At 34.9% G+C, this 27,947-nt stretch overlaps 1 long non-coding RNA gene across 1 annotated transcript; it reads left to right on the top strand.

Annotated features, from left to right (window-relative positions):
* The first annotated feature begins 1,888 nt into the window (after nt 1–1,888).
* On the top strand, nt 1,889–9,579 carry LOC143389450 (uncharacterized). Its single transcript, XR_013090142.1, has 4 exons — nt 1,889–1,944; nt 2,299–2,353; nt 9,199–9,262; nt 9,531–9,579. It is a non-coding gene; the product is annotated as an uncharacterized LOC143389450 (long non-coding RNA).
* The last annotated feature ends 18,368 nt before the right edge of the window (nt 9,580–27,947 follow it).

Here is a 27,947-nt window from a genome sequence, read left to right as displayed (position 1 = left end):
CTCCTGAGCTTTGTCCTGCCTGCTCTGCTGCATCTCTGACTATCCTCCCCACTGTGGAGGCTGGGGAAAGGCAACCCACAGCCTGGAGATCAAGGGAAACCAGAGACCTCTGATGAGACGGACAGACAGACAGACACTGAGGTGCTGCAGGCCGGCAGGTCAAGCAGGAGATGCTGGGACAATACCATCACCTGTCTGCTTGCAAGCTCCAGCACTTCCTGTGTCCTTCAAGTGCATCACACAGGCTGCCTCTGCTCCCCCACCACCACCCCCAAACACACACACTGGGGCCATGTTTGCCAAAACCTCATTTTAACATCAGCCCGAGCACTTATTCAGTTATTCACTCAACAGGCGTTTATTAAGCACTGGCTATGAAGCCAGTGTTGAGAAAAACATAATCATTCAGTCAGAAGCAAACAAACCCCAAATCCTCCTATGTTCCCAAGCAAGTCAAGAGCCCGTGGAAGGGCCACCTGACAGAACAGGTGAGGAACCAGGCTAGCAGGGCTGTCTTCCTGCCTTCGCTACCTGCCGGCTGGGTGTTCTAGGAGAGTCACCTCCCTTCACTGAGCCTGGTTTACTGCAGTGTTTACTGGGTGTTCTAGGAGAGTCACCTCCCTTCACTGAGCCTGGTTTACTGAAACAGGCCTGCATGTCCCTTTTGAAGGTGTGCCTGCCTTCCAAGTGCACCTGTGGGTCTTGCAGGAAGGAAGGGAGAGAAGGGGCCTTGTGTAGGGAGAGTGTTGGCTGTGGAGTACTCTCGTGGCCTAGGGAGGGGCTGTATGTGTTTCTGTTCTTCTTATTTTTGAGGGGGTTGAGATGACTTGCTGTGGATTCCAGGGAGGGGAAATTGGTGTGGAGCAATCTGTAGGAAGGGTTTGGTGCATGAATCGATGATGGAAAGAGAAACCAGGAGAGAGGAAGAGAGAGAAAAATCAATAGATATGGAGTGAGAAGAATTGATAGCCTCTGGACAGAGGGAGATTGTAGGAGGGGGTGGGTGGTGGGAGGCCAGGGGAATGGGTGGGAGGCTGCATTGTATACATTGCATACCTGTATCACAACAGCCAAGGGGTTTTTTGTTTGTTTTTTTAGAAAGAATCTCACCGTGAATAAGATTTTTTTGGGTCTTGTCTCTGTGCCTCGCTTACTTCATTAATATAATGATCTTGTTCCATCATGTTGTTGCAAAGGATAGGATTTCTTTATTTTTATGACTGAATAGTATTCCATTGTGTATATATAACATTTTTTTTATCCACTTATCAGTTGATGGACTCTTAGGTTTCCATTTCTTGGCTAATAGGAATAGTGCTGCTATGAGTATGGGAGTGCAGGTGTCTCTGCAGCTTACTGATTTCCTTTCCTTTGGCCATATATCCTGGAGTGGAATTGTTGGATCATATCGTAGTTCAATTTTTAATCTTTTGAGGAACCTCCACACTGCTTTCCATAATGGCTATCTTTGTTGCCCTTTAAATCATATCTAGACCTATCACCAAACCAAACTTGATTTAGAATTGGTTATGGCATATTAGTTTAGAGGAGAATATATACTCATCTCTCTCCCACTTCTCAGCCCTTTGTCTTCAGATTCTCTTCTCTAAAATCTGCAAGGTGCTAGAAAAGGAATAATAATTTATTTAAAGAAGTATAGATCTCTTTTGTAAATTTTTTAAATTGTAGATGGACACTATATCTTTGTTTTATTTTATTTTTTAATGTAGTACTGAGGATCGAGCCCAGTGCCTCACACATGTGAGGCAAGTGTTCAACCACTGTGCTAAAATCCCAGTCCCTATAGATCTCTTATAAATAAAAATTCTTGATTTTAGTAACTGACAGTTAAAATTAACTTGGGATGTATAGCATTTTTTTTCCCTACAGAAAACCATAGGCAAAATTGCAACATGCTTGGAATTGCGAAGCGCAGCTTTACAGGTAAATGGATTTTTTTAATGAATTATTCTAAATTGTTCTGATAAGATATTAGACATTCATGCCCAAAGCAATATTATCTCAGAAGGGTTTTATAACAATTGGAATTGATCAGTTGAACTCACACTTAAATGATTTAGTTCATACTTTGTACACTGTAGAAATAAAAGATATGATTTTAATTTTTTCTGTTTCTATTAGCTTGAATATTCCAAAAATAAGTTTGGAACTTTTCATTTTCTACCTTTAAAGCAAGAAATATATTTATTTTAATATTTGATTCTTGCCACTTAAAAGACATAGGGTGTAGTGAAATCTTTGTAATGAAAAGATATAATATGCATATTTTAAATTTAGTCCACACAGTCCCAGGAAGAATTTAAACTGGAGGACCTGAAGAAGCTAGAACCAAGTAAGTTTTGTTTTATATTTTTTAGTGATATTCCTTTAGAAAGAGTTTTATCTGTTGTGAATATTAAGATTGTTTAGCACAGAAAGTGATTGGATTTATTTCTCTTACTTTTTGGTGCTTTTAAAATTCCTACAATATTTGCATTTTTAATTACCATTTGGATTTTATCTTGCAGCATGGGCAAAGGCACAGTGTGAATAACTGAATGAATGTAAGTTAATGTAGCCTTTAAAATTTTTTTTTTAGTTGTAGACAGATACAATACCTTTATTTTATTTATTTGTTTTTATGTGGTGTTGAGGATCGAATCCAGTGCCTCACACATGCAAGGCAAGTGCTCTACCAACAGAACTATAACCCAGCTCCTGTACTCTTTTTTTATTGAGATAAGATTGCACATCTCAGCGCATTTATGTGACTAGGGAATAGTAGATTTTATTTATCTGACTAAGTAAGATTTTTAAGTAGGGAATCATAAAATCAAAGCATTTTCAAACAGAAAGGAGTCTCAGACTTGTGGTCACATTCTCTATTAAGGAAAGAAATGAAATGATTTGTTTGCCCTGTTTCATTTAAATCCCCAGTAACTGAGCAGGGTCTAAATCTCAGAACATTTGTCAGTCTATCTCAGTTCACACTAGTGCAATCCTTTTAATGTAAACATGCTTTGAGTAAGAGGTAAGAAATTAATTTAAGAACTAAAGAGGGCCTTGCACAGTGGCACATGCCTGTAATCCTAGCCACTCAGGAGGCTGAGGCAGAAGGATATCAAATTCAAAGCCAGCCCTAGCAAAGCAAGGCAATAAGCAACTTAGTGAGACCCTGTCTCTAAATAAAATATGAAATAGGGCTGGGGATGTGGCTCAGTGGTCAAGTGCCCCTGAGTTCACTCCCAGTATCCCCTGCCAAAAAAGAACTAAATAGAAAGTTCCTATAAATTCCACAAACTGCCAATATCTAATTCATTCATAGCAATTCTAACAAAGACATATATTATTGAGATAGCTGAAATGTGATTGTATTGCAAATCCAGGGTAGAAAAAGGATTCTCAGAGTATACTGAAGGGCATCTGATTTTCTGTTGTTTGGGTTGGAAAAGAGAAGTTAACAACAACAGACAACAACAAAGGAATGCGTAACAGATTTGTTGTGATTCTGGTGGCTTTTCCACAGTTTTAGATGATCATATTTCATTTCTTCAGGACACCATCCTTCTGAATATGGGAAGAATTCTGATGAACTCTGTCATTTTAATAGTTTTGGTTACTTTATGTAATCCAGATCATAAAGTTTTTTTTTTCTTTGTGGTTCTGGGGATCAAACCCATGACCTCACACATGCTAGGCAAGCGTTTTACCACTGAGCTACATCTCCAGCCATAGATCATAAGAGTTGGAGATGTTATAAGAGACACACTTATATTCAGAAATAGTTCTTATGCCTATATCCAATGTATATAAGGATACTAATCAATGTAATATTTCTCACAATTTTTTGGGGTTTTTGTACCTAAAACTTTTTCAAAAGCATTAATAAATACTTTGTATATGATTGAGATATAATTTATATAAAGCACAGTTCACCAATTTAACATATCATATTCAATTTTTTAGTAAATTGGAAGAGTTATGCAGACATCACCGCAATCAATTTTAGGACATTTTCATCACCACAAGAAGAAACCCTAAAATCCCTTCCAATTCCCAGCCCTAGGAAACCATTAGTTTGATTTCTGTCTATAAATTGTCCTATTGAAGACATTTTATTTAAATGGCTCATATGATATATGATCGTTTATGACTGGCTACATATAAGATTATTTTGAGAAAAACACATTGATGGCTTTAAATAAAATGTTGCAACAGTTGTTTATACAGTGGTTCTACTGAAAATTATGTTTGTGTGTGGGTGTGTGTGTATGTGTGTGTGTGTGTGTGTGAGAGAGAGAGAGAGAGAGAGAGAGAGAGAGAGAGAGAGAGAGAGAGAGATGATGCTGGGGATTAAACCAAGGGCTTTGGGCATGTTAGACAAGTGCTTTACCAGTAAACTACGTCACCAGCCCTCAGTTTTTTATGATAAAAATAATTAGGATTTTGGCTTCTTATTCAGTCACTATTTCCTATTAGTTGTTTGTTTCCAAACAAAATTTAAGAATCTTATAGATACACAGAGTGGCTGTAAAGACTGTGGATGTTTATTTCATATATTTATTATCTCTTCCTCTGAGCATGCTCAAGTACTTCTATTGCCTCACAAGATCTTTCATTAATTGCCCTTTTTTTTATTTTTTTTTAGAATAGCATCTATATGCTAAGCACTCGAATCCTCTCAGTTTCATTTTGCTAAGGACAACACCGACATTAGCTTGTAAATCCCAGGAATGAGTTTTAGGGTCACCTGGACCGGTTCTTTCACTATGCTGTTATTAATACCTGTAGTGGTGCTGTACTACATCATTCCTAAGTACAGCTCTCCAGTTCAAATTCCTAAGAAATTATTGACCCATGTATTAGTCGAAGATCAGGTTAAAATCTATTACTTTTTCGGCTTTTTAAAAAAGATTTGGAGTAGAAATGGAAAGAGTATTTTGGAGATTCACTTTATTATATTTTTTATAATGTTTTTCATTTGTACTTTTCCCTTCTTGATAGTTATCCTTTTAGATGATTTTAATTTGCTGTTGCTTCTGAAAAAAACATAAATGAGTATTTCAGTAGGGTAGACTCTGTAATTTGGAATTTATCCAAGCAGGGCACTTGTTGTGAGTTAATTATTGAGTTGGAATTAAATATTTTCTACAAATTGGTATTTAGTAATATTTCAGATTAAGTATACTTATTCAAGCTTGTTTTTTAAAAAATTAAGCCTCTTCTAAGGAAAAATAGTGAATTCTAACTTTTAATATGTTGAACTTAGCTGGTTTCCTTTCTTTTTAAAAAAAAAGGTTTTTTAAAATTTAATTTTGTGCGTGTGTGTGGTGCTGGGGATCAAACCCAGGGCATTGCCCATATAAGGCAAATGCTCTGCCACTGAGCTACATCCCTAGCTCTTGGCTGGTTTATTGGGCTGATGTATTCTTTACTTCAACATTTTGAAATCTTTTAAATTCTGTCTGAAAATACTAAAACTATGATTGTGAAAGTCTGAGCCATTTTTTCTTATGTTAATTGCAGTAATGTACTGCTGCTTACTCAAGCATATCTCCCCACTACCACCCTGCAAAATTCCCTTCTATTAAGCCACTCTTCAAGGCTTCACAGAATCCCACCTCTCTCTGAAAGCTTTCTCTGCTGTCTCTATAGAGACATAATTAAACTCTGCCTCCTCTCCTGTATAGGATCATTTTAACTATCCATTGTCAGACTCTCACATGTGTTATTTTTCACTTGTATTTGTTTCAGTCCTCAAAGAGATTATGAATGGACTCTTCCCCCACCCCAGAGCCCATTGAATGCTTTAAGTGTAGTATGAACTTGGCAAGATTGTGTTGAGTTAAATAGATTTGAATGTTTTGAAGGAATCTTCTCCTATAATTTAAAAAATAACCTTTCAAAATTGAGGCAGCTGCCCATTTTTCCTACCACAAAAATGAAACACGTCAGTCACAAAAGCAGAATGCATTTTGATATTTGCCTGTGTGTCATCTTTTGAGGGTTAGCTTCAGGAGGTTGGTAGGTCCGTGCTCCAAGAGAAAGGCTGGGAGTGCTGAATTTTTCATGGTGGAGTAGCATCAGATGTCTGCCATGTAGTGATCCAAAGTGTGTAAGTCCTACCAAATCAGCCCACGAATCTCCAACCCATGACATGCTTCATACTTATGATAATATCTTTTGTAAAATTCAAGCTCCTCTTCAGATCCTCCTAAGACATCATTGCTAGTATTGGTAGAAAGAAAACTCTATGTAAAGTTTAAGCTATTTTAAAAGAACAATAGAAGCTGTTATTCCATAGTTGTTGAAAATGTAAACCTATATTACAGTTATAGAAAGTAAAACATAATTTGTTTTTTTAGTTCTAAAGCTATTCACATAAATTAAATGTTTGATAATACTTTAACTTGTAAAAATTATATAACAAAGCTATTATTCTAAAGCAAATACTTCCTCTTCAGAGCTTTGATACTAAAGAAAGGAAAATACTATTTAATTATTCTGTTACAATACAAATGCAAGATAACCACTGAGCCACATCCCCAGCCCTATTTTGTATTTTATTTAGAGACAGGGTCTCACTGAGTTGCTTATGCCTCACTTTTGCTGAGGCTGGCTTTGAATTCTTAATCCTCCTAAGCCTCTGGGATTACAGGTGTGCACTACCACACTCAGCCAAGATATTCTTAATAACCAAGATATTTTTCAACTTTTTTGTTTGTTTTTGATGTACTGGGGATTGAACCCAGGGGTGCTCTACCACTGAGCTATATTTCCAGTCCTTTTTATTTTTTAAAACTTTTTTAGTTGTAGATGGACACAATACCTTTATTTTATTTATTCATTTCATGTAGTGCTAAGGATCGAACCCAGTGCCACATGTGCAAGGCAAGCACTCTACCACTGAACTACAACCCCAGCTCTTTTATTGTTTTATTTTTATTTTGAGACAGGATCTCCCTATGTTGTTTAGGCAGATGAACTTCTAGTCCTCCTGACTCAGGCTTTTGGTACCTAGGATTACAGACACATGCCACCATAACAGGATCAACTTTTAAAAATTATTGTTATATACATTTTTAATCGTTGATTTTTTGCCCATTTTATTAAACTCTTATTACAATATGATCATTTCTGTGTTTTTGTTTCTGATATGAGTGAGACATGATCTTTTTGTTACCTGCTCCCCATTCTTGGGTATCTATTCCATTGTTGTGTAAGTGATCTATATTTATTAATATTACTTATTAATATTGAGTTGATTTAATTGTTTACTAACAATGATCATGCAGAAGTATAGAAAAGATGTTCTTGTATTAAAAAATAAACAGTACTTCTTAGTAAGATAAGAAATATTAGGATTCTAGTCAACTAGATCAAAAAGGTCATGGAGAGAGTGAATGTCCATTTTAGATTTTCCCTTGCCATTTTGTATACATTTATTTAGGCTGTAATTCTCTCAATAGCCTGTAAAGGAAGTAGCATTCTCATTTTAGAACTGGGGAGATTAGAGTATTTATGTAAATGTTCAAGTTATTGTTGTAATTGTAGGGCTAAGTTTTGATTTAAACCTTCTACTTTGATCTCCTGCTGCTTCCCCTTTGCTTGTCAGACTTAAGTTCTCACAGTCCTTTCTATGCCTTGAATAAGGCAAACTGTTTCCTACTTGGAACCTTTGTTGTTGCTCCAGCCTGTTCTCTAATACCTGGGAAGCCCTTATGCTAGAGCCACTTGTGGATGATTCCTCTCATCTCAGGTCTTGGCTCAAATGTCTTCTTACAGTTTAGTTTCGAAAGGCACCCTGTCTACCTTAGCTACTCTACCAAGTTCTCTCTGCTTTTACACAGCATCCTGTTTGTATCCTTCATACCACTAATCACATCTTACATTATCTAGTTTATTTATTGGCATATTTATTGTCTACTTTTCCTTAGTAAAGTCTAAGGTCCAAATATGAGTTCTTGATTACTGTGTATCTTTAACACCTAAAGCAGTGATTGGAACATTGTGAGTACTCGGTATGCATTTGTTGAGAAGAAGAAAGAGATAAAGGATGAGGAAGAGCTAAAGGGAGAGAGAATTAAGAATGAGTAATGAGAATCTAGGTACAAGTTTCCAACTTCTTTCTCACTGGATGATTGACTCCTATTGGAATAAGTTATGTAATTACAACCTGTTCTTTTTGAATTTCCTTATTTAGGAATCCAATATGCCATACTCCTTTTAACTCAAATCTGCAAGACTCCAAAATTAAAGTCTGAGTAATTAGAGTAAAAATCATGGGTTGCCAAATTAATAATGCTAAATATTCACCTTGAAATAATTACAGGTTGTCACTAGGAACCCATAAATTGGGAAATGAAACAATAAATTTCATAAAATACTTTTCCAGATACAGATAGAATTGTATAACATCTGTCTGTAGGCTTACATGCCAGAAAGTAATCAACCAGGACACAAGAGGTGATAGCATTATGTTGTTTGATGACTTCCCTGAGGAGAGAGTCTGCTGTGTGTGTGTGTGTGTGTGTGTGTGTGTATGTGTGTGTACACATGTGTAAATACACACACACACACACACACACACACACACACACACATATATATATATATATATGCAGGTATATATGTGTGTACACATATATAATAAATTTCATCATAAAAGAAATATTAGAATTATAACCTTGCTGCTACAAACCTTACCAGTGTGATAAGTATTGAGGGAAATCTACTTAGGATAAAGAATAAGATGTGATTATCTATTTCTCTTTAATTAGTCATCTTCAGTATCAATCTTTTAATTAAAATACTTCAGGAGAAGAGGTATTCTCTTTCACCCCATATCACCTAGGATCTTGTACATTGGAGAACTATTTTATGGTTCATTTTCTATGAGGGCTCTGAGACTTTCCTTGAAGATCTTACAGTACTCTGAAAATACTGGTACCTGCAGTCCACTACGGACATTTTTATTTTGCTAAGACACTCAGTAGTCAATTACATAGTCTTGAAATGATAGTGAAGCTCGGAATTTAAAATACATATATTAATGTGTGGTTAATACACTATAAAATACGATTAAAAGTATCAATTTAAGATATAACATATAAGACTAACTAATATATAAGACTTACATAACATGTAGGACTAAGATATAAGATATAAGACTAATGTTTGTCTATGTCTTTATTCTAGTCCTAAAGAATATTCTCACATATAATAAAGAATTTCCATTTGATGTTCAGCCTGTCCCATTAAGGTAAATAAATAAGCATCCATATTTTGTCTTCTGATTTTATTATCTATTTTATGCGTGTTTTTTTAAATATTTCTGGATTTTTTTCCCTATCAAATTTGATATTGGTGATATGACTGATACCATTGGTAGCAATGAAATGATTGACATTGACATTTATATCAACATTAACCTAATAATCAGCATCTTATCTGGGAAGTTAATGGCTTTGAGGGTTAGCTGGTGTATTAAGTGGAGTAGCTCACTAATTTTTCTGTCCTTTTTTATATAGGAGAATTTTAGCCCCTGGTGAGGAAGAGCATTTAGAATTTGAAGAAGATTAAGAATAAGGTGGTGCTGGAGCAGGGTCTCCTGATTCTTTTCCTGCTAGAGTGCCTGGTGGGTACAAAAAATGTACATTATATAATTCAAGGTCAGGTGTTTGGAACTTACTTTTGTACTTGTTAGTGGCAGGTAAAACATCTCCAAGTTTGCCAATCTTATGCAAATTATCACGGCCATTCTGTTAGCGGTAGCTATCAGTTTACTGTGAAAGTATCTTACTATTTGTGTCAGGGATCCTCAAAACATCCCATGTTTAGTGATTGGCTAGGAAGACCCACAGGACTCAGCATATAGCTGTACTCACAGTTGTATTCTGAGTCATTACAACAAGAAAACACAAGAACAAAATCAGCAAAGGGTAAAGGCACACAGGCAAATTCCAGAGGAAACCAAACTTCTAAGAGTCCTCTCCCAGCAGAGTCAAATATGTACTTGATTCTCTCAACATTCTTTCATACATGTGAAATGAAAAATATTGTCTATTGGGGAAGCACTGTAGAGATTCAGTGCACAAGACACTTATTGGGGTTAGCATGAACTAAAACTACAGACTCCAGGAAGAAAGCAAGTGTTCAGCACAAACCATATTGTTTGCATGGACCGTTTAGGCACAGTGATCTTCTTAACAGGGCACGATGGGAATCCTGCTGAAATCCAGGTTCCCAGATGCTAGCCATGGACCAACATTGTAAGTAGGCTTTCTAGAGTAACTGTTTGCTATGTTAATTATTTTCTTTATATATCTAGCTGTTCTTTAAATAATCATATATGATTGTGAAACCTGGACCTGGAGGAACAGATACTAAACAGTTGCCCTTAACAGGGAAATAAAGAATACATAGCAAGTCCTTTTTATTTGTGGAAGATCTTGACAAGGTTGTAAAATACCCTAGTCAAGCACCCTGAGTAAATTTTTTGACTCTTCCACTTCTATACTTTCTTCTGTTCTTATACAGTGCACAGTTTTTACTTCTGATGAACTAGTTCATTTTTGGAAGTGTAGAAATAACACTGTACTATTGTGATGCATTTTTTAAAAGACTCTATGCTTTATGGTATAATTAAATATAATATACATATCATCCAGAAAACTTCATAATTAAAGTCAGATTCCAGTAATTTAAATACTCTTTGGTAGAAGACGTTTGAAATATAAAGAGTATAGGCTTAGACAAACAAGATACCTGTGCTTTTGAGTCTAACATCTGCCAATCAGTAGTTAAGTGACTGTACTTAATTCTTTATAAAAGGAGATGTTGACAATGCCTAATTTGTAGGGTTACAGTGAAAATTAAGGCACCACATACAAAGCATTTGGCATGATACTTTTCATTTGCTGGTGTAGTGGTGGCTACTGTATTTTCATTATCATCTCTAAATGGTGCTAACGTCCTACACCATAGGATTATTGGAAAAATTACAGTCACTATAAAATATTATTGTTAGTGTTTCTTTGGTACAAGGTAAGTATTTCCAATCTGCTTATCCTTATGAAGAAAGAGCTATATTTTACTTGTCATATTTGTAGGAAATTTCAAGATTGCGGAGATGATGAGGTAAATAAATTTGCTGAAATTTTTCTGTATTTTTATTTCCTTTTCAAACCACATGCTATAATTGAAATAGATTCCAGCTCTATAAATTTCTGGTTTGGTTATTTGTTCACTAGCTATACTTCTGTAGCAAACAAGATCCTTGAAGCAGATAATGTAAGTCATAAAATGGACAGATTAAGGTCTTTATGGGGTTCAGGTTGCTGAGTTGAAAAGAAACTCTGTAAATTAAGTCTATTTGCTATGGAAGATTAAGCCCAAAGTAATCAGATTTTTGTATTCTGATATAGCATTTTGGTATTTTATTTCAGAGATACAGAAAGCTCACTAAACCCTTCTATTCCCTGAATTATTTTCCTCAAAGTAAGAAAGAGTACATATAGTTCAATTGGCTATATTTGATTTGCGATGATATTTTCCAGGGCCTGTGTCATTATAAAATTGAAAATGTCATTGAAGGACAATTTAACCTTTAACTTAATTGTAGAATGGGAAAAAAATTGTTATACTGTGGACATCCAAGATTTCAGTTGTGATAAGGCTGTTGTGTCTACATTATCATGGCAGGGTGCTTCTAAGAATTATAACATTTTTATTACATTTATTTTATGTAATTTATATAATTGTAAGTTTGTTGTACTTTTTTTTTTTGGTGCTGAGGATTTAACACAGGGTTACTTTACCAGTGAACCACATCCTCAGCCCTTTTTATATTTTATTTTGAGACAGGATTTCACTTAGTTGCTGAGGACCTCACTGAGTTGCTGAGATTAGTCTTAAACTTGGGATCCTCCTGCCTCAGCCTCCCAAGTCACCTGGATTCCAGGCTTGTGCCATATCATCTAGCTTATTGTGATCTTTTTAAAAAAAGATTTATTAAGGTGTCCCTTACATATATAAAAGGCATCTTTTTTAGTGTGCAGCTTTATGAGTTTTGACAAACACACATGCTAAACACTACTACTGTTAAGCTAATTAGATGAAGTATAATATATAAATATGGTATGACCAAAAGTAGTTTATTCCCTTTTAAAATTAAAAATGGATTTTTATCCAACGTTTCTTGAAAAGAATAAAAATTGTTAAACCTTTCTTTGACATTAATATCATTTTCAAAGCCTTCTATTCTCATAAGACAAACAGTAACTTTTGTGTACTGCTTTAAACACTAACTGGCTTAAGTCCAAATAGTAGTTTAATTTTCTTAAGGTAATCTCAGTAGATTTCATTTAAATAGAGGATATAAATTTATAACTTATCATTTATTACCTGAAAATTTATTTATCATGTTGAATATTAAAGCTTCTAAATGATAAACCAAAGTAATACAAATTAAAAAAAAATAGCTGGCCAGGATTACATGCTTATAATCCTATCTACTTGAGAAATTGAGGCAGGAGGATTGCAAGTTTGAGACCAGTGGGGACAACTTAGAGAGAATTTGTCTCAAAATAGAAAGAACTATGGATGTAGCTCAGTGGTAGGGTGCTTGCCTCACCTGTGTGAAGCCCTACATTCGTTTCCTAGTACCACATGCACAAATAGCCATGACACAATTTTAGACAAAATTTTAAAAAAACATTTCTGAGTGACCTAAACATAAGCCTGGCAATCTCAACATTATTCTAGATTTGTATTGGTTATTCATCTTTTATATAGTCTTAGATATGTACAAAAATGTTTTTTTGAAATTCAAAATGAAGAGTGAATCTTACTTCTTTAATATCAAACCTGTACTTGTTTCTTTCCTGCATAAATATTCAATTCTGAGTTGAACTTGAGAGTTAAGCAAATATGGATTTCATTTTCAGCTAAAGTGCAGTTTTTTTCTTACCCATGCATATAGGAAGTTGAACACTGCAACAAAATATTCATTGCTGTTCCATGAATATTAAGGCATCCTTATTTCACAGAATTTCAGAATATATCTAGGGTTAATCAGTAAATACCACCAAAGTGTGCAGTTAGACTCTGGCTCTCTGAGCACTTCCTTCCTCTCAAAGTCTCAAATTCTCAGACTGAGCCAAACAGTCAGAGCCAGAGTCCCTCATCCAGTCATGTACTTATGTTGAAAGGAAAGGAAAATACCATTCAATGTTATCTGGTAGTTCTCCTAGCTGTTTTTCAATTGTTTTAAGGCTTGTTAATATTCTATTACTCTCAAGCAGTTTTGGAAACATTTTAAGATTTCTTTTTTATAATTTGTTTCTTGTTTGTTTGTAGTACTGGGGATTGAAGTCGGGGGTACTCTACCACCTAGCTACATCCCCAGCTCTTTGATTTATTTTTTTAGTTTGAAACCAGGATTTTGCTAAGTTGCCCAGCTGGCCTCTCCTGCCTTAACTTGCCAAGTTGCTGGGATTACAGGCATGCACCACTATGTCTGGCTCAGTTTTTTTTTAATCCATAAATCTTGTCACTTGAAGTCAAAAAGGTTTTCTCCAGAGCTTTGCAGAAATTGGTTCATAGGAAATGTCTATTGAGTAGGCTCTTCCTCAAGGCTCTAAGCAACAACTGGCCTGCTTTTTCTTGAAAGTGCTCTGGCCACTCAAATTTTTAACCCAGCACCTGTAGTAACTCTTCCTTGCATGCTAAATAGCATCTGTGTATGAAACATATACCCACTGATTCATCGTAGGTTTTGTGAGAGTATTTATTATTTTTTTCCAGATATGATGGTGACACTTAAGAATTCAGCCATTATCCAAATCACATATTTCTGAACACAGAAAAATACATATTTCTAGTACCAGTCAATAAAGAAAATAAAAACAAGAACATACTCATATAACCTATATACAAACAACTTTAATCAGGTATAATTTTTGACAGACTTAGAAATATTATTATTTGAAGCTAATGACCCCTAAGATTTTTATCAAACTTTTAATGTAATTTCAAAGTGAACAAACTTCTTATGATTTTACTCTTTATTTTGAAAGGTTGGAGCAGTTCCTCAACTACTAATCAGTTACCACCCAAAAGAAATTGTGCATGTGTTTTCATATTTTCACACAATTTTTATGTGTGTACAAATTGCAGATGTGCAGTACAAATTGCAAACTTTTTCTCTTGCTAGATTTTTAAGACCCATTTCATGTTTTGTGCCATCTACAAAATGTTATGACCAAATAATGATTTGACAATACCATTATTTTAAATTATGTTAAAATTATCCCAAAATATTAGAAAATATTATTTTATATATATCCTTTTTATTGCATTTTAAAATTACAAAGAAATGTGCACTTAAAAAAAGTGTGTGACAGACTTTGAATTGGTAGTATCAGACATCTGAATTTAATTACAAGTATGATAAATCTAAAACAAAGAAGACATATATAATCACATACATATGATAATGCTTAGTTTACATTTTAGATATCAGGTACATCTCTGTCCTAAAAGTAGGGACAAAAAATTTGTACTTCTTATTCATGATATTTAATTCACCAAGCACCAAGGCAAAATGAACACTGACTCACCTCTTATTGAAGTAAATGCCTGTGACAAACATTTGTACAATATTATGTAAAAAGCCAAGCAAATGAAATTACTCAATAAGCAAACTCAAATCAGTGTTTTTAAAAAATATAATCTTTGGTAATTTTCCTCTTTTAATGTTCTGACCTAGACAATAATGTACTATTTTGGACAAAGACTGTCATGCCATTTTCAATTTCGGACTAGAAATTGTCCTTATGGTATGATATGAGATATAAACAATAGCAATTTTTAAAAAGCGAAAATAAAAAGTTGAAAGAAAAAAATGACTTCCCCTTCTGCATGTGAGGACAGGGTCTTAAGAGTCCCACTGACCTTCATATCCATGTCACTCCAGATTCATCTTCAGGCTGGTGGTCCTTTCATTGTCTGATTCTCCATGATCTCTATGGCTACAGTGAGACTATTGAATGTGAGGCCTTCCTACTTGATACTCAGACCTTCATTTTTCTCAGAATTCTCTTGGAACAAAGAAGTTGCGGTCGGGGGGTGGGGGGCTTCAGATGCTCTCCCATTGTTTTTCTGTACCTGTTGCAGGTAGAGTGGTGCTTCATTGCTTGGTCTGTGTCAGTGCTGTGGGGTGCCCAGCAGAGGCAGAGGCCTTACTTGCACAATTTCCTTTCCTCTCCACAGTGGAAGTGGCTGTAACATTCTTGGCTAGGTCAGATGCTTTTACACAGTTTTTAAAACATTCTTGAGCGAACTCGTCTGTGTTTAACAAACAGCCATTTGGGGGATCCATAGCTACCTTCATAAATTGTTTTCCACAGATGAAGCACAATGAAATAGAGAAACTTGAGTTTTTACCCAAGTACTACCTGTTAATAAATAGTTTCCATCAACAAAATGGACTTTTTGGTGTCCCCTATTACAGTAATGTGGTGAAATGGTTCCAAACCTTCTAATTCATTGTCATTACTTTATCAGAGTTGTCTTTAGGTTTAGGCTTAGAATCTTCCTCTCGCAGAAAATCACACTGAATTGAGTAATTCCTTCCAACTCTTTTTGACACCAGTGAGAGCATGCTTGCTCTGGTTGGTGCATAAGAGGTGGTTGGGGCAGATAAGTCAGAAAAAGACGTGCTTTCTGTGTTCAGTACAACTTGGGGCTCACCAGCTACCAATGGCTTCCTTTGTCTTGCAGTAAAAACTGAAAGTGGAATTAACCAAATGAACACAGTCCTGCTGCTCACTGCTATTTGAGTGTTAAAGACCTATCATATTGCTATCTGGGCTACTCAGTCTCTGTCCATTCCTGTGAATGTGCATTGCCCAGTGTACAAAGTTCAAATGTTACTCTTTTTTAATCACTCCCTTACTTGGAGTTCTTAGTGACAGCTCAATAACATTCCTGGGATGTTATTGAAAACTTGGTTTGGACAGCTGTAGCCATTTAGAGTTTTCCATATTTAAAAGTATAAGGCATAAATAGTGGCCTCACAAAAATGTCTATATTCTAATCCTGGGAACCTGTGACTGTTATGTTACATGGCAAAAGGAACTTTGCAGAAGCTTGAGATGGGGAGGTTCTCCTGCAGTTCCTTTTAAGGCTTTAGGGACAATTAAAATAAAGATGTTAAAATGGGACATAATGGTTAAAAGCATGGACTCTGTATCCAAACTACTGTATGATTATGGATAATTTGTTTTTCTATACCTCACTTTTCACCTCTGAAAAATAGAACTAAACTATTGTTGTGAGGATTAGATGAGAGGATTAGGACAGTACGTGGCACATCACAAATACTCACAAGTGTTAGCTATTTCTTATTTACATAGCAATTCCATGTGGAAGAACATTTCTTCTGATCTCTGCTCTAGATCTGAGAGCAGATGATTTAGCTGGAATAGCACAGTTTACACTGGATTGTGTGTAGTGATTTCTTTCTTATCCTTGTTAGTCTTCAGATTTTATGAATGTACTTGACTTGTTCTCATATTACACTATGAAATTGGATATGTTAATTCTTCACTTATAAATCTTCCTTTTAATGCATTGGCTCAATTTACAACTATCATGGTTTTATCTTTGATGCAAAAACATGCACCCTTTTTCATCTAACCTGGGAGCTATAGATGGTATGGTATTATTTTAGTATTTGATCTTCTTTTATGTTTATTATTTCTTCACTCATTGATATAGATTCTCTAGCCATTTGTTTACTAGAGCATGATAACCTCTAGAACTGGAAATTCAGTCATTCATTCAATAAAATATTTCTTCAACAAAGATCTGTTTATTCCTTGTGCATACTACAAAAGGAACAGTTCCCACACCTTTCAGGATGCTTATTGTGTAGTCAGCAATCAGAGCCAAAAGCACATGATTATAATTAGAGATGTGCACCAATGTCATATGTTGGCAAAAAGAAGGGCTGAGGGAGTTCAATAAATCTAGCCAGATTTAGGACTCACTGAGTATGTAGGAGTTGACCATGCAGAGAGAGAGAGTACATCATAGACCATTCTGAAACACCTTAAATAGGCACCTTTCTATGTAATCTATGATCTTAATTACAGTCAGCTTCCTTCATCATGGAGCACAATGTTTGACATTCTACCTTGAATTAAACAAGAAATTCAGACTTGCAATCACTGCCTCCATATTAAATTATTCGAAGCATAATGATTACATTAAACTTACTGTGTAATCTCAGGCAAAAAGATTGTTGGTAAGGAATGTAGCATCAGCCCTACCATTTCAACTGAAATATCTAGATGATGACAGGTTATAAAATTGACTCACCCCAAAGTAACAACAAATTTAATATCAACTTGGAAAAAAAATAATCTTAACATCAAAAAGACTTTGAAAGTTGTAAAGCAATCATCTTTTGACTGTCAAAAAAAGGGTAGTAAAGAGGTAAGACATAAAAGAGGTAACATTCTTGGGGGTTTTGGGGGGTGTGGTAGGGTGGGTTCTTTTTTTTGTCTTTTTTGGAACTAGGCGTCGAATCCAGGATTTTGCAAATGCAAGGCAGACACTTTGCCACTGAGCTACATCCCAACCCAACATTCTTAATATATAAAGAAAAATTTTAATTGTAATAACCAAAGCAGAATACATGAGAGGAACAGACAACATGAGCGAGTGTGCGCACGTGTGCACGCACACACACACACACACACACACTCACACACACATTTAAAAATACCCGTTAAACATATAAAAAGATACTCAACTTTATTTTTATTAAAAAACCTAAATTAAAGCTACTGTTGGTGAGTCTTAGGGGAAATAGGTACTTATTAATCACTGGTGGGAATAGAAAAATGGTACAGTTCCTTTGGAGGGAAATTGAGCATTCTCTAACAACATATAAGTACATATTTTTGCCTTAGCAATCCCATTCCTGAGAATTTACTCTGAAGGTGCACCCGCAAAATACAGGAGAAGGAGGGGGAAACACTTGCATATATACCAGATTCTCTGTTGAGGTGTTTTTTATAATGATAAAAAGTTAGAAATAATGTAACTGCCATATGAAGATTGACTGAATAAACTATGATACATAGGATGCTGTAGAAAATAATTCAGAAAATCTCCATGAACTAATGAGTGATTTTTCAAAATATATTATTAGCAGAATTTATCAAGGTAGTTCACATTAGCAGATTAAGGGGAAAGATTTCATAATGTTGTCAACAATGCAGAAAAAGTTCTCAGTTAAGTTTGAAATAGAGCCTTGATTTTAAACAATTCTTGGCAAAGAAAAGAAAAACATCCTTAACTTGATAAAACATGGCTACATGACATTTACAGCCCAAAATCATTTAATGATGAATTTGAAGAAAACAAGAGTGTCTATTACTTCTTTTCATCAGAATTGTTTTGGAAGCCCTAGCTACTGCACTAGGATAAGAAAAATTAAATATAAAAGGGGGGATGTTCTTTATTTGCATATTTATGAATATATAGAGAATATGCAAAAAAACCTATTCATAACTCATTAATAAGATAATGCGGTTTCTGGATATAAAATCTGTACAGACAAATCAATTCTATCTCAAACAAGTAATAGTTGCTTAGAAAATGAACTATTATAATATTTATAGTAGTATTAAATAATATCAAGGACATTATTATAAATTCAACAAAAGAAATATAAGAATTTTATGTAGAAAATAAACCTTTGTTGAAAGAAAGAAAAGAATATCAAAAGGAAAAGGAAACTGGAGTAATCTTGAAATTAGGGAAAAAGATGGAAGAGTGACTTAATAATTGTTATGGTTGGTGAGATGTTGAATTGTACATTCTCTTTTACTTTTTTCATTTCTCTTGATTGAATTGTTTATGAGAATGCATTTTATAAAAACAGTTAAGTCATTATTCTTTTTTTCATTTGTTCATAATAGTTATTCTTGACATTAGATTCATTTGGACTAATTATAAATGCATGGAATATAATTTGCTCCAATTCAGTCCCTTCACCCTCCCCATCATCTCTCCCACTGTTCCCTTTGATCCACTTTACTGATCTATTTATTTACATTTTTTAAAATTAGTATCTTATAGATATTCAAAGTGATGAGTTTCATTATAGTATATTCACATATGTGCATTGGAAAGTTAGTTTGGGTTCATTCCACAGTTTTTCCCTACCCACTCCCCATTCCCTTCTTTTTCTTTTATTGATTTTATTTTTTTTTTAAATACAGGATAATGGAGTGTATTACAATTCTTATTACCCATATAGAGCACAATTTTTTATATCTTTGTATAAAGCATATTCACGCCAATTCACGTTATACATGTACTTGATTTTTTTTTGCATTACAATTCTTATTACACATATATACCACAATTTTTCATATCTCTGTTTGTATATAAAGTAGGTTGACAGCCAATTTGTGTCTTCAGACATGTACTTTGGATAATGATGTCCATCACATTCATTCCACATTCATTAGGAGGCTAATCCCCTGCCTCCTCCCTTTCTCTCACTCTCCTCTTCCCTATCTAGAATCCATCTATTCATCTCATGTTCCTCCTCCCTACCCTATTATGAGTCAGCCTCCTTATATCAGAGAAAACATTTGGCATTTGTTTTTTGGGGATTGGCTAACTTCACTTAGCATTATCTTCTCCAATGCCATCCATTTACCTGCAAATGCCATGATTTTATTCTCTTTTTAAAAAGTTCATTGTGTATATATGCCACATTTTAAAAAATCCATTCATCCACTGAAGGGCATGTAGGTTGGCTCCACAGTTTAGCTATTGTGAATTGTGCTGCTATAAACATTGATGTGGCTGTGTCCCTGTAGTATGTTGTTTTTAAGTCCTTTGAGTATAGTCCAAGGAGAGCAATAGCTCTCAAATGGTGGTTCCATTCCCAGATTTCCAAAGAATCTCCATACTGCTTTCCAGATTGGCTACACCAATTTGCAGTCCCACTAGCAATGTATGAGTGTACCTTTTTCCCCACATTCTTGCCAACACTTATTGTTGTTTGTCTTCATAATAGCTGCCATTCTGATTAGAGTTGTATCTTAGTTTTGATTTGCATTTCTCTGATTGCTAGAGATGTTGAAGATTTTTTTGTATATTTGTTGATTGATTGTATATCCTCTTCTGAGAAGTGTTTGTTCAAGTCCTTGGCCCATTTTTTGATTGGGTTACTTGTTTTTTCAGTGTTTAGCTTTTTGAGTTCTTTATATACCCTAGAGATTAGTGCTCTATCTGATGTGTGAGGGGTAAAGATTTTCTCCCAGGATGTAGGCTCTCTGTTCACCTCACGGATTGTTTCTTTTGCTGAGAAAAAACTTTTTAGTTTGAATCCATCCCATTTATTGATTTCTGGTTTTAATTCTTGTGCCATAGGAGTCTTATTAAGGAAGTTGGGGCCTAACCCATATGATGAAGATTAGGGCCTACCTTTTTCTTCTGTTAGACAGAGTCTCTGGCTTAATTCCTAGGTCCTTGATCCATTTTAAGTTAAGTTTTGTGCATGGTGAGAGCTATGAGTTTAATTTCATTTTGTTGCATATGGATTTCCAGTTTTCCCAGCACCATTTGTTGAAAACGCTATCTTTTCTCCAGTGCATGTTTTTGGCACCTTTTTCTAAAATAAGCTGATTGTAATTTTGTGGGTTAGTCTCTGTGTCCTCTATTCTGTACCATTGGTCTACCAGTCTGTTTTAGTGCCAATACCATGAGTTTTTGTTACTATTGCTCTGTAGTATAGTTTAAGGTCTCATATAGCGATACTCCCTGCTTCACTCTTCTTGCTAAGGATTTCTTTAGCTATTCTTGGTCTCTTATTTTTCCAGATGAATTTCATGATTGCTTTTTCTATTTTGATGAGGAATGCCATTGAGATTTTGATTGGAATTGCATTAAAACTATATAGTGCTTTTGGTAGTATGGTCATTTTGATAATATTAATTCTGCCTATCCCAAGAGCGAGGTAGATCTTTCCAGAAATAGTAAATGAATTCAGCAAAGGAGCAGGATATAAATCAACACCCATAAATCAAAGGCATTTCTGTATATCAGTGACAAAGCCTCTGAGAAGGAAATGAGGAAAACTGCCCCATTTACAGTAACCTCAAAAAAAAATAAGATACTTGAGAATTAAGGAAAGAAGTCAAATATCTATACAATGAAAACTACAGAACCCTAAACAGAGAAATCAAAGAAGATCTTAGAAGATTGAAAGATCTACACATTTCTTTCTTAAAAGGAGAAAGGGAGGAGGAGGGAGGGAGAGGGGGAAGGTGGGCAGGGTCAGATCAGAATATGATAGCCCAAAGGGTGGGGTTTTGGCCTGCTGAGAACTTCTAACTGAAGGAGATTGGAATCCCGAAAGCAACCTCAGCAGCAAAGCCTCTGCCCTCCTCCTGCCCTCCTGTCCTTCACCCTTCTCTCCCAAAGCCTTCTCATAAAACCTAGAAAGCGCTCTCTCTCTCTCTCTCTCTCTCTCTCTCTCTCTCTCTCTCCTCTACCCTCCCTGCTATTCCCTTCCTGTCCCCTTATCCTCCCTTACCCCCTCCCTTAAAAACCCTCATTTCAGACAGGACCTGCCTTAAGTCCAGAAGGAAAGAAGGCTATACAGAGAGGCCAAAAAGAATCTGACCAGACAGGGCTTGCTAGGACCCTGGCAGCCTTTTACCATTAGCTCACACCCCCTTTCCAGTCATTTCTACATGGCCATCCATTCTTCATGGAACATAAACATAAAAACAGGAGTTTTCCCTGGATCTGTAGATCTTTATTTCTGAAGGCTTTTAGGTCAAATAAAGTTCTATTAAATAAATGTTATGATTTTTAAAATGTAAAGATATATACTAGTTCATAAATTAGAAGAAGCAATTTATAAAGATAGACTCTTTCTGAAACTCATCTGAATTTTTATTGCAGTTCCTGGACCTTTTATACAGCTATAGAATTAAGATACTGTATTAGTGATAAGAGGATAAACAGTTTGGTAAGACAGAAAACTCAGAAAGTGATTGCCACATGATTTATGATTGAGGTGGGACTGCAGATCAGTGGTGGAAAATGTCAGTCTTTTTAATAAGTAGTGCTGAGACAATTGAGTATTTATGTGAAATTGAATGAAATTAAAGCTCCTACTATACACCATAGACAATAATTCTGTGTGACATATAGAATTAAGTGTGTGGGGGTGGGAATGAGGCTCAAGCAGTAGCATACTCGCCTGGCATGCGTGTGGCCCGGGTTCGATCCTCAGCGCCACATACAGACAAAGATGTTGTGTCCGCCAAATACTAAAAAATAAATATTAAAACTCTCTCTCTCTCTCCCAATCTCTCACTCTCTCTTACTCTTTCTTAAAAAAAAAAGAATTAAGTGTGAATGGCAAAACAATAAAATGCTTTCAAGATAATACCTTTATGATTTTGGAGTGGGGTAAGTTTTCTTAAATATAACATAAAAAACACTGATTGTAAAGGAAGATATTAAGAAATTTGATATTACTAGCAGTAAGTATTTATAATAATCAGAAGACACCATGGCAGACAAAAGTCATTCTTAACATTCAAAACTAATACTTGGTGTTAGAAGTTAGCAATGGTTGCTATCTTGGAAGAGTGCATTGGATAGGGTGTGGGGAAGGACACTCCCAGGAGGCTGATCATATCTTTCCTAGATCTGATGCTAGTTATACAGGTGTATTCACTTTGTGAAAGTTCAGCAAACTGTGCTAACAATTTGTACATTTTAAAATGTATATGCTCTACTTCAACAAAAGTCTTTATAAAAGAAAACTACTAAGAAGCTATTTGTAAAACATTTGTCCAGCAAAATAATAGAGACCTCCTACAGCTCAATAAGATAGACATCTCAATAAAAAATCGAGCAAAATATTTGAACACACTTCAGAAAAGAGGAAATCATTTATTTGATTTATTTGAAAAGGTGCTCAACCTTATTAATCTTCAGAGGAATGCAAATTAAAATGATTGATCTCTTTATACCAAAATTGGCTAACATGAAGAATCTGAGAAAACAGTATCTAATGAGGAAGTGGAGCAATGGGAACACTACTGCACTTGGGCTAGGAATAAAAATTGGCACAACCACCTTGGGAAATGGATTGTCATTACATAGTAGGTATGGAGGTTGCCGCAGTCTCTGGCTGGGCACAAAATCACGAGCCACCACACAGCTTGTAGATTCAAACAGCAATTCTTTATTCCCGATCTCACACCGGCTGTCTACAAACACGTTCTGGGGGAATCCAGGTTCTCTGCCCAAATCCACCACTCCACTGGGCTTCTGTCTCCCAAATATACTGTCTGACCCTAAGAACTCAAGAGGAACTCAGGCAGCAGGATATGCCCTATTCTAAAGGGGGAACACCCTAATCTCCTATTATACTAAACCACCCTATTCTAAAGGGGGAACACCCTAATCTCCTATTATGCTAAACCGGTGACACCCTAAACACGGATCCACCCTGGTCCTTGAGAAAGGTCACCTTTCAGGAGTCCTTCCACTAGACAGCATGGGAATAGCTGGCAAGGAAATTGTCATACCTACTTGGCTGATGGCTCCCAGCAGAGGTAACATGCCAGGTGACTTAGTGATTCCTCTGTTTCAGAAATGGGTGCTTATGGGCACCAGAAGATGTTCAGAAGAGTATTTATAATAGCCTTGTTAACTATATCCAAACACTTGGAGTAATTCAAATATCTATCAACACAAGAATTTGTACATAAACTGTAGCATATTTATACATCCATGTACTACATAATAGAATGAACTTTTCTGCAGAAAAATTCATATATAATATACATACATGTGAATATGTATGTATATAAATATAAATGTATACATATTCACATTTTTCATAAAATTTCAGAGGTGTTTCTTTTCTCTCTGAAGTTCATCCCAGATGTCCAGGTACAAGCCCCTCTTCTAAAAGTACCCTCATTTGTCAATCAAAGAAGATGCATAAAAGGTATTATGTATATATTTAATGATATCAGCCTGAGCCCATTTAGGTTTGTTAATGCAACAGTGGAGTGCAGCCTCCAGGCCTTCCCATTCTTGCATTTGTCTGTATTGTCTTCATATTTGTTTAAATTAGAAAGTAATACATTTTTAACAGCATTGTTGAGGTATAATTTGTATATCATAACATTTCCCTTCTGTAAGAATAAAATTCATTGATTTTTGGCACCTCTATAGAGTTTTGCATCTGTCACCACTATACAAGTTCAGAACATTCCCATCACCTCCCAAAATTTCCTCAAGCCACATTTGCCATCAATCAAATGTGTATTTTCAAATATAGTGTGTTGATAGCTTCATGTATTTCAAATAACTCATCATTAAAAATAGCATAACACATTGATGAATAGAAACTTGAAAAACATCAACCAAAATCTTTTGTTAAATGTATTTTGAGGTTCTGTATACATACTTGATTAAAATCAGCTTATTTGCATCTGTTCTCTATTGGTAGTTTCAAAAAAGGGAACATACTGAACAGTTGATTTCTTCCTTCATATGTTCTTGGTGGGTGAATATTGTCATGTTGTTCTGGGTGGGTTTTTAGTTTTAAAAATTTTAGTTGGTTTTGGGGAAAATGTTCAGTTATACAAATGGCCCTTTTATATGGCAGTCTGTATAGTACTACTTTCTTAGAATAAATCATACAAAATAGAATGAAGAATAGAAGTTAGACTATATAGTTAAATTAAAACATAAATATCAAATTGTAAATTATTCTTTATTAGGAGTAACTAAAGGAAAGAATGTATTGATCAACTCTGATATTAAATGTCTCAGACTTTAGAACAGAATAACAAGTATTTTAAAAGCTTTTCTTGTCTTTGTTCTACCACTTCATATTAAGATGCTGAGTATAATATAGAAGTACATATGGAATATAAATATTATGTGAGCATATTATACTATTATGTATAATTGGGTTTCCTCAAGTGATGTTTTTAACAAACTTTTATTATACATACTAAACACTATTATTATAGAAATTATTATTTCTGCTTAAAGGTGATTGTATGGTTGGGAAATGCAGATATATTATGTGTAAAATTAAATATTTTTCTAAAAAAGTATAAATCAGATGTTCATGAATTTTGGACATAAAAATACATAATGCCTAGCTAGTTCTTAAGAGGTAGGCTATATCTTCTGTTTGTCAAAGTATTTACTCTGAATTATTGGTGGAGCTATCTTTTATTGAGGTTTCTCTGTTGCCAGGTACTTTATTACCAAGGTTGCCATCAGAACCAGGAATGACATTACTCACTATCAGGATTGAGAAAATTGGTCTGAAAGACCCTGGACAGTGCATTGATCCCTATATTACAGTTAGTGTAAAGGGTAAATAACTGGCAAATTGCATTATGTTTTTTCTCATATGGGACAAAGTTTTTGACAGGGGATGGTCTTGTATATGTGACAACTTGCTTTAATGCATTCTATAATGAGGCAAAATCCTAGAAGAGATCATAACAGAACATAGTTCTGAAAGACTTACAAAATATATTTCCTACTTGCTTTTGAGTTTGTATAGATTTTTGCTCTTCAGATTCCAGCTAACGTGCGGACTAAACATACACATTGTCCTTAACAGCAGCTACAGCCTTCAGGATGTAGATTAACCATAGCACTCCTCACCTTCCATGGGTGTGTAGTTTTCTACACAAAGCCCCATGTCCTGTTTTCCCATCTCTCCTGCTTCAGCCCCTCTTCTTCCTGTGCTACTGAGGTATCTACATAGGTGAGTCCTACAGAGGCAGATGAAAATCAGGGGACAGGGAAGTAGGGTGCATCCATAACATCCATGCCCTGAAAGCAATCCCGTGGGATGAAGATGTGATTAAGGAATAAATTATACCATTTTACAGAAATAACTATATTTAGTACAAATGGCTTATTTTAATCTGTAGTTTTGCACCAAAGGAACAGATCGGTGCTGAAATTAAATGGAGGAACTTTTATCAATTGCAGAAATAAAGTCAGATCCATGGGTTCATTAGTGCTAATTAAAAGAAAAATATGGGGGTTGGGGATGTGGCTCAAGCGGTAGCGCGCTCGCCTGGCATGCGTGCGGCCCAGGTTCGATCCTCAGCACCACATACAAAAACAAAGATGTTGTGTCCGCCAAAAACTAAAAAATAAATATTAAAAAAAAGAAAAATATGACCACAAAGAAAAAGATTTATTTAAAGAACCTAATCCACAGCACTAATACTGGTACACTTTTAAATTCCGATGTTACTAGTTATCAAATATATTGTATACTGGAAAATATTTACATTATTTGATAGACCATTTGTAAAACTGCATACTCATTCAGAAAGTATACTTAAAACACAAAAAATATTTAATGATGTTGTAAATGTTAAGTTACCTTTGCATATGTTAAACTGAAATATTTTTATGTAAATATTTTTTAATTATTAAATGTACTAAATTGTTTTTGAGCTTTTTGAGACACATAAATGAATAACACATAAACACTGAGGAGTTATTAAATGAGTCCATGTTGAATTTGATTAAACTGAGATTTTAAAACCCAGAAAATTAAAACTATATATAACATACCATCTGGTTGTTGTAAATTCAGGGTATGTTGTAAACAGTATAACCAGAATTTAGATAATATATATGAAAAATTATTCATTAACAAAAGGGTTTTTGTTGGCTGTTCTCATCCATTTTTGGTTCTTAACAGGGAAATTATAAGGTTAGGTTTAAAGGCTTTTCTAAATAAGCCATATACTTGATCAAAGTTAGAAATTGGTGGCAGAGCTCCATTGTGGCAAATTATATACTCCAGATTTTTTTTTTTTTTTTTGCATAGAAAAATATAGTGGGCTATTCCCTAAGGAAAACATGTTTGTTCTTTTTACCACTTCACTATGAAGATCAAGTTTTGTCCACTTGGCCATGTAAAGACTTCCTTGTCCCCTTCATGAGGTCTCCTATCCAGTCTATATTCATTTCTCTCCACCACCCCATGAACTTCAACAACTCTCACATACTTGCTCACACCAAATAGGAATCTCTTAGCCTGAGAATCTCCTCTCAGCTCTTTCCATGCCTCTTTAGGAACTGTAACCTTTTGCAGTTTCTAGATTTTCCGTCTGTATATGTGAATGCTCATAAGCAGAAACTTATTTGTTTCTCCAGATCTGAATGGCATAGATTTAACTCCTGTGCAAGATACTCCTGTGGCTTCAAGAAAAGAAGATACATATGTTCATTTTAATGTGGACATTGAGCTCCAGAAGCATATTGAAAAATTAACCAAAGGTTTGTAATTATCAGTTACTGACTTCTTAAGGACTTCTTAAGGACAGTACTTATCTGGGTTTGTGTTGATAGTGTACTTGAAAACAAGATCTTATGTCACAGTTATGAAGATTGACTTAAAGTCAAATCAACAATTTTTTTTAAAATATGAGAATTAGCAGTTGCATTATCTAGTTTGTAATAATGTGGTTAAATATTATTTGACAGGGAAGTATTTCTCATAATACAGAGTTAAGGAAGCAGGTTCTCTAATAATTACCTTAAGTCCTTTTAGGAAGCTAATGATTACTTTCTAATAGTTAAGGAATTATTTTTTTTCTTTCAATAAGATGCATTGGGTAAAAAAATACTATAACTGGCAGTTAGTTTGTAAGAATATGGAAAGGACAATCTGGGCATGGTGGTTTCAGGAGGGAGAGAAATAAAATATCAAAGGAACTCTTTTAAATTTCTATTCTAATATAGGTGCTTATTGAAACCATTTTTATAGGTACTGCTGATACTTAAGTAACTTCTGTTTTTCTTGTGGTATTTAATATTTTATATTC

The sequence above is a fragment of the Callospermophilus lateralis genome, unplaced genomic scaffold (genome assembly GCF_048772815.1).
Source record: "Callospermophilus lateralis isolate mCalLat2 unplaced genomic scaffold, mCalLat2.hap1 Scaffold_63, whole genome shotgun sequence".
Classification (NCBI taxonomy): domain Eukaryota; kingdom Metazoa; phylum Chordata; class Mammalia; order Rodentia; family Sciuridae; genus Callospermophilus; species Callospermophilus lateralis.
This window is presented reverse-complemented; position numbering and strand designations above follow the sequence as displayed.